The following is an 8,586-nucleotide window of genomic DNA, read 5'->3' on the forward strand; positions in this document are numbered from 1 at the left end:
GAGTGTTTATAACATTTGCAGTGTATGTTTACACCAAAAAAACATCGTTTTCAACATCATTTGGCATAAGGAACTTAATAAGCAAAAACTGCCAATATGGCATTAAGTTTGCAGGGTAGAAACAGGGACAACACAATTTCATTTTAATGACCATTTACAGTCAATTTCATGGGTTGTGTACGAAATCCAGTAATACTATACATAAACTTAGAGGTGGCTATGAGATATCATTGACTATTTGCATATTAACTTCTTAAATTTATTAGAAAGCATAAGAAAAATCCTTACTATAGGTCATTTTCATCTTATCCACATCCTATACATCTTTATAGTAAGAAACAAAGTCAATACTCTAAAAAATCACCTCACCAACTTGAAAAATGAAGTAAAGTTGACTAATGGTGTGGATGGAAAGGTTTATTTAACTACCGCCTCACTGAGACATGGAATGGAAGACTGCCTCAAGATCCCCATGCCACAGAAAGCACATTTTTATTTTTATCTAAGCAGTGTGCAGGATACAGTCCATGACTAAACATAATCCAATTTGATTTGTGTTGCCGTGGTTCTCCAAAGAACAAATCTGTAAAATTACAACATGTGAAAGCTTAACACAGTGATATAAAATGGCAGTGGCACGGTTCATATCTTAAACTGACAGACTGATGGTGATTATTGCAAGGACAATGCCCTGCATATGTCAAACGATTTGCAAATAATTTATGTCACCTTCCCCTCCATTATTGTTTTTGCAGAGGACATAAACTGTGTCACCAATATTAAACTGTCTGCAAAAAGAGCAGAGCTCAGCTCTCTCCTCTCTGAGAACGCAGAGCCATCTGCACCCAGACAAACATGCATATGGCCATCATTTGTCCAACATCTTACACAGTGTGAAGGTTTTTTACTTGAAATGCCAACCTGGGTGGCAGATGATGTATGTGTTTCCTCAGTCCTGTGATTACCGGGCCCGCGCCTCTGTGCCGCGCTCTCACCTCATCAGTTCCACAAGCTGCGCTCCAAGGTGGGTGAGGCATTTGCCGCAATATGGCTTCTGACACGCGCGCGGCGGAGGCGCTCTGGTGTGAATATCCGACTCCGGGTTTGTTCTAATCAGGGTCAAAGTCTGACCCGCAGAAATTAGTGTGGGTAGGGATTTAGGACTCAAAAACGGCAATTTGAAAACTGGAATGAATGTATTTTGATAAAGGGAAAAGTAAAGGGCACTTTGCCATCCCCTGGTTAACTGCTGTGCCAAATGCCTGGGAAAACGGCCTGTTTTGTTCCTTTGGAGGAGAACGCGGTGTAAGGCATACTTGAAATCACTGGTGGTACCGAACCAGCTCCACCTACAACCAGAAGGTGTTGTATTTGTCATTACTATAGACAGGAAGGAGAGGGAAGAATCATCCCTGCAAAATCACACACACACGCGCGCACAAGAATGAGATCATAAAACATAATTTCTGAACTATTAAGATATCTTTTCTTTTAAGAGCTCTCCAGAATCCAGACACTCGATTCAAGGTAGAATACAGCATTTTCCTCTGCTTTTATCAGGGAGGAAGAGGGAGCCATAGAGGAGAACTAAGAAGTTTAAAGATTGTCCCAAAGGGATCTATTTAGACATCAAATAGCTTTTACAAAACCACACATTTTGATGAGTTAACTGTAAGTTCATCAGAAACACATGGGTTTATTTTCCTATAAAATTCACATGGACATAAAATATCTCCCCAGCCTCCCTCTTTCAGTGAAGGGTGGGCAGCGGGGAGTGGGAGGGGCACTAAAAGAAGACATGACATTTAGTTCTCCTCCTTTACCATTTATCAGGCTTGGACATAAAAAGTCTGTGAACATGGACTTTGAAAATTCAACCAAAATACCTTTTAATTTAAAAAAACAATCTCTCACAATTAATTTATAAAACAAAAAAATCTGTGTACTTGCCAAAATGAAACATCCCCCTTAGGACCAGCTACGCTTATGGGAGTTCATGAAAGAGAAGCCATCAAGGCCATCTTCATAGTGACACAAATGATATGATTTCCAGAAACTGAATACTGTCTATTGAAAATAACAGGCAGTTAACAGAATTTCCATCAATATTTGCCACTTCTGATTACCTATAATTCTTTCCATTAATGACAAAATGGAAGAAAATGGAAACATACCTATGTTAATAATAAAATTATAGAAAACAAGCATGATGGAGTTTGTGAATTTACATTTGGGGAGTTTTTAAGATGTGGCCAGCAGCTCCTCAGGAGTTTATTCTGACAAGTTTAATTTGCATGTTTTAAAATGAGCATTGTCAAGGTTGGCAGAGCTAAATTATACCCAACTTACCCTTTCCCTAGCCCCAGGCTGTTTGTTCTCCTATACCCTAAAAATACCAAGGAAATAGTTATTAAATTTTTCTGTACATACAGAAGATTCTTCAAGAGATCCATTAAATTTGAATTGTAAATGTCTTTGTAAACTGCCTACTGGACACTTTCATCTGGATGTTCAGGGTACCAGACCTAAATTGACCTTCAAACTGTCAGCAACTCATGAGACTGCTTTCTAGAAACTATAACTTTTCTGCCATTGAGATGAAAAACCTTTGATGCTTTTTTTTTTCTCCACATCTGATTAGCTATCAGCCTTGTTAGCTTTTCCTTCTACATTTTTCTCAGATCTGCCCTCTGTTTCCTTTTACTTGGCGACCTTCCTAATCCAGGTCTCATTACCTCACTTTAAATTAATGAAACAGCCTTTCATTTTTGTCTCCTAGCTGCAGGAAGCATCTGACACCTCACTTCCTGATCAAACTTGCTCAACAGCCAATTTAATCATATTTTATTCTTCTCTCCAATAAAAATAACACTTTAGATTTGTGGAGTGCTTCATAATCCACAAAGCATTTTCACATTAATTAATTTGTTTGATCTTCATACCAAGGCTGGAGGTTGGCAGAAAAGGTATTCACATTTCCATTTTGTAAACCAGGAAACTAAAACTTGGAGAGGGAGTGACTTGCCTGAAACTATGTGCATAGCTACTACCTGAGGCCAAGAATCTAAATCAAATCTTTTGATTCCTAGCCTGGAGCAATTTCCATTACCTTCTGTGTAGGATCAGTGCAAGTTGCCTCAATGTTGAAATTTCTGAAGTGCACTCAAGACCTTTTATAATCTAGTCTAAATTTACATTTATTACTTCATCTTTCATGACTATCCCATAGAAATCTTCTGATCCAACCACATTTATTTACCTATTGTCCGCGAACTTGCTGGGTATTTTTGACTAATACTGTGACCTTCTAATGAGAGTTTCCACTCATTCAAAGTCTAGCATAATTTAGTTGACTTTATCCATGAATCTTTCTACAACCAACCCATTAATAACTTTTCACGTTTAAGCTGTGTCATTTTTAAATACTTAACTATATATAACCATGTCCCTTCTTAAATTGTTGCTTTTTTGTACTCTCATTTAACTTCACACATCTTTGTGTGATCTACCCATATAGATTACAATCTTCTTGATAGCAGAAGCTATGTCTACCTTTGTATCTCCTTAAGAACTTAATAAATGCAATATTAAAATGTTCAAATATTTTTAACTGAATTCATTTTGATTGAGTTTTGTTAGTAGATGGTTTTTAAATTTGGAATTTCCATTCTGGCATTAAAATAGGTCTCCATATTCAGATATCCTAACAACCCTCTCTTAAATGCTGTCGACTTGACATATTCTTTTACATTTTATTTTAAATACTATATATATTATTAATCATCATTAAATGAGGAGTTTAAAATAAAGTAACTTATTTCTTGGTCTCTTTTAGAAACCAAATTTTCTTGTGACATTATGTTCTAATTAGGTTTTACACAGAGATAGTGTTCACTGACTCCTGTTAGAAAACCACTTGTAACAACTTCTATAGGGGAAATGTGTCACTAATCAATAGTAATTATTAAATATATTATAAAGTTTTGATGGTACACCAAATGAAGAGGACATAAGCCTGCATTTTTATCTCTTTGCATATTTTTAATCATTTTAGGATAATTTTTAACACAAGCATAAAGTTCAGCATTTCAATTTACTATTCAGGATAATTTTCTTCTCCTATTGTTTAGAAATACAAATAACAAAATTTTCAAGGCTTTCTCTACTTATTAAAATGCATCTTCTGAAAAGTTAATCATATTTATCCTGCTTATTTGCACCGATTCAGTCCTTAGCACCTTTTCAAAGCTCTGCCATCAATTGTCAACCTAAAATAACACTTATTTTACATAACATTCTCTCATCTACCTTCTTGTATATAGGGAGTATAGGGATATGTTTATAATAACTATAACATCCTTGTGCACTAATACTGTCATCTGTGTCATTTCTGGGTCTATTTCTACTGACTAATATTTCTCACATTTCTTTGCATGCCTGGTAATTTTTTTTTTTTCTTGCATGCCTGACATTGTGAATTTTACATTATTGGGTGGTGGAGATATTTATGTTCCTTTAATATTTTAAGGTTTTGTTCTGGGATGCAGTTATTTGAAATTCAGTTCTTTTGAGGCTTGTTTTGAAGTTATATTAGGCAGGTCCACACAGCTTGGTCTGACCTTTCCACCCTGATCTGGTGGGAACACAAACTCTTCCCAATCCTCTAGGTGCTCCAAAGATTGCTCCGCTTGTTCTTTTCCATGTTCCCCCAACCCCACCCCGGAGTCTTGGTAGTTTCTTCATATGCATGTGGTGATCAACACTCAATTGGACACGAGAAGTGGAACCATCTCCAGCTCTCTAGAGTTCTCTTTCTGCAGTTGGCTTATCTCCAGCACTCTACTTTTGAATTCTAGCTACCTTGGCCTTCCTGAACTCTCAGCTCTTATCTTCTCAGTTCTGCTTGGCTCTGTTTGGATTCCTCTTTCCTTCATTGCAGCATGGAGATGTTTTCTAGGCAGAAACTGAGGCAACTGAGGGTCTCACCTGTGTTTCCCTTCATGCAAGGATCACTGTCCTAAACTATGTTTCATGTCTGAAAGCCATTGTTTCACCTATTTTGTCTGCTTTCTTTAGTTGTTTAAGTTAGGAGAATAAACCCAATCTCTCTTAGTCCCATTATGACTAGAAGCAGTAGCTCGTTGGTGGCATTAATGAAAGTTAAAGATTGCTTTAGAAGTCAGAGTCCAAGTGAGTCTTTCTTCTTTGGAATATGTTTTTTAAAAAAAGAAACCTAACCAATAGAGATGAAAATTTATTCTTTCTAAAATAAGCCCTTCAGAAATGGTATTTAGTTCAAAGTAGAAAAAGTAAAATATGTCGTCTTCTACGTATAAATTAAAAACCTTTAATTTATACATGTATGAGGAGATAATTCAACATTTAAAATGTAATTTACCTAACCTCTTTCAAAGTCACTTTAATTTCTTAAAGGTCACAAAAAACATTGCTGATGTACTATTCAAATATAAAGTATTTGTCCATTTGTGTTATTTGGTAGCAAAAATAAACAAAAAATATTGTGATTGGCTACGGAAGTCTGTTCATAGAAAAAAGAGAGAGAAAGAGAATGGGGAAAGAACAAGAAAGGAATGAAATAAACAGACAAACTGGCCTGAGCAAGCTGGTATATTTTTTTCTTACATGCCCCACTTTGTATTGGTAAGACCAGATAATGAGTAGCGCTTTTTCTTTGTAACAATTCATTAATCAGAGAAATGATCCTTGCTAGTGTTTAGATGTTTTACTTAATTTGGTACCTCTGGCCTGCTGCCCCACTAGTGCCAAAATTATTATTTCTCACCCAGCAGGTGATAAATAACAACTTCAGTGGTGATTAATACCATGAATCCTTCAACCTGACTAATGCAAAAAACTTGAGACCTACAGAACAAGTGGGTGATAATTGTTGTGAGAACTGTTGAAGCTCTGCTCAGCTTGTGAGGAAAGAAATCCATAGGAAATGATGCGTTTGCTAGCAGTCCAGCTGATCCTAAGAGGCTTCATTAAGCCCATCTCAGCGACATTCGCCATTTGAATACCAGGGCTGGATTTTCTCCCAAACGACACTAAGTTTTAAGTATCTTCAGAGAAAAGAAGCCACTAACTCATTTTTGCATACATTTAAATATTTATTGAATAAATGGATAAATGAATAATAAATGAGAAAATAGAATTCTTGCCCAAGTACTCACCATAGTAATATGAGTCATTTGAGAGCTGCATATGGTTATCTCTGCTTTTCAAGATGCTATCTATGGTTATCTCTTGTCATTTCTCTAATAATGCAATTGTGCCCAATGTAGTTTTGCTAAAACCCATAGCAAAATTAACATTCTCTGCTGGCAAAAGGAAAACTGTTAGTAATGGCCAGTAACTAAAGCTGCATGGGGCCATCAACTTGATTATTATCATTTAGCACTGAATACCAAGGTAGTCTACTAGTCACCCTCAATTAAGCAGATAGTAAGGGGAATATGTATTGTTTGAAAAGCTTTCCAGGATATTCCTTGTCTCCAAATTGAGAAACTTCTTTAAATGAAACCATATATTTGGGCTTCCCTGGTAGCTCAGACGGTAAAGTGTCTGCCTACAATGCAGGAGACCTGGGTTCAATCCCCAGGTCAGGAAGATCCCCTGGAGAGGGAAATGGCAACCCACTCTAGTACTTTTGCCTGGAAAACTCCATGGATGGAGGAGCCTGGTAGGCTACAGTCCATGGGATTGCAAAGAGTCGGACACAACTGAGCAACTTCACTGGTTCACTGATATATCTTAAGTCACAAGTCTATGGATTCATAATGGTGTCGATCTGTTGAACATGGTCTAAAAATATATTTGTTTGGCAGGCATGTTGTTTTAATTTTTTTATGTTATTTAAAGGCCTTAAGTAGAAGGATACATTCTTCAGTTTGGCACAGCCCCCACTATTCCCTATTGTCTTAATATCCTGTCTCTCTTCATTCTAACTTTTGAATTGAGTTTGTGATCCCTAGCTAAATGGAGAGATATAAATAATAACCAAGAAAAAAAAAAAAACAACTAAGAAAATGACTTGGATGAAAATATGTGGCTAAATATATCAATAGAGTTTTCAAGAATCACAAATTATCTAAGCATCAATTTCTTCAGTTAAGAAATATTCTATCTCTGTTGTATCTAAATAAGCAATGCCTGGCATGGTATCAAGATCTCTTGAAAACTGCTCAGTATTATAAGTGATATGGAAACACAGAAGAGGGGAATGTAACCCACTGTAGATCTCAGGATAACTCTAAAGAACAGTTTTAGCCAAGATTTGAAATAAATGGAGAAAAACAGAATGAAACAAGAACGCTCTTCACTCAGTAACCAAATATCTTACAATTTTTAATAAAAAGTGAAGAAAAGTACCTGGAATTGAAATTCTAGACTATTGATTTACCACTGATTTGCTCTTTGAGAGAAAAATCTAAATAAATTAATGACAAAAAATATAAATTGAATTGGTAGTCAAAAATCTACTCCACTCCCAAGTCTAATAAACTTTAAGAATAACAATCACTATATCATGTAAGTTGCAGAGAACAGAGTGTTATCGAATTCACCATTGTTGTTTAGTTGTTGTTGTTTAGTCACTAAGTCATGTCAAACTCTTACGACTCCATGGACTGTAGCCCACCAGGCTCCTCTGTCCATGGGACTTTCCCAGCAAGAATACTGGAGTGGGTTGTCATTTTCTTCTCCAGAGGATCCTCCTGACCCAGGGATTGAATCTGTGTCTCTTACATTGGCAGGCTGATTCTTTACCACTGAGCCACCAGGGAAGCCCCCATCTAATTCATTACTTTATATCAACTTTATCCAGGTATAACTTGCATAGGAAAAAAATAGTTTGGTGAGGTTTGACAAATGCATACAATTTACAAACAACATCATAATACAGAATTTTTTCATCCCTCCCAGAAGTTCTCTTGTGCCCCTCTGTATTCAATCAAAAAGAAAAACAAATACCCCTCAAAACCAAATTATCTCACCCCAGGTAACCATTGATCTGTTGTCACTATAAGTTAACTTCTCGTGTTCTAGAATTTCATTTATCCATACATAGAGTATATATTTTCACTTCTGGCCTCTTACCTTCAGCATAGGTAATGATACTGAGATTCATCAAGAGTGCTGCAAGTTATAGTACTTTGTCTCTTTTATTCCAAGTTGTATTCCATTGTTTGAATAAACCATAATTTTTATCTATTCATCTGTGGAGGGAATTTTGAGATTTTTTTTCAAATTCCATGCTATTATGAATTAAACTGCTGTGAACATTCACATACAAATCTTTAAATGGACATGGTTTCATTCCTCTAGGGCATACACTTAGAAGTGGATTTGCTTAGTCATATAGTAAATGTATATTTAAGAAACTTAGTTTTCCAAAATGCTTGCACCAATTTATATTCTCATGGCAACGCACTTCAGTATTCTTGCCTGGAGAATCCCCACGAATATAGGAGCCTGGAAGGCTACACCCCATGGGTTGCAAAGAGTTGGACACGACTGAGCAACTAAGCAAAGCACGTCAGTGTATGAGAATTCCAATTATTCCAC

At 36.3% G+C, this 8,586-nt stretch overlaps 1 non-coding gene across 1 annotated transcript; it reads left to right on the forward strand.

Annotated features, from left to right (window-relative positions):
* Positions 1 to 6,558: 6,558 nt before the first annotated feature.
* Positions 6,559 to 6,631, forward strand: TRNAC-ACA (transfer RNA cysteine (anticodon ACA)). The gene has a single exon. It is a non-coding gene; the product is annotated as a tRNA-Cys (tRNA).
* The last annotated feature ends 1,955 nt before the right edge of the window (positions 6,632 to 8,586 follow it).

The sequence above is a fragment of the Bos indicus genome, chromosome 2, assembly GCF_029378745.1.
Source record: "Bos indicus isolate NIAB-ARS_2022 breed Sahiwal x Tharparkar chromosome 2, NIAB-ARS_B.indTharparkar_mat_pri_1.0, whole genome shotgun sequence".
Taxonomy (NCBI): domain Eukaryota; kingdom Metazoa; phylum Chordata; class Mammalia; order Artiodactyla; family Bovidae; genus Bos; species Bos indicus.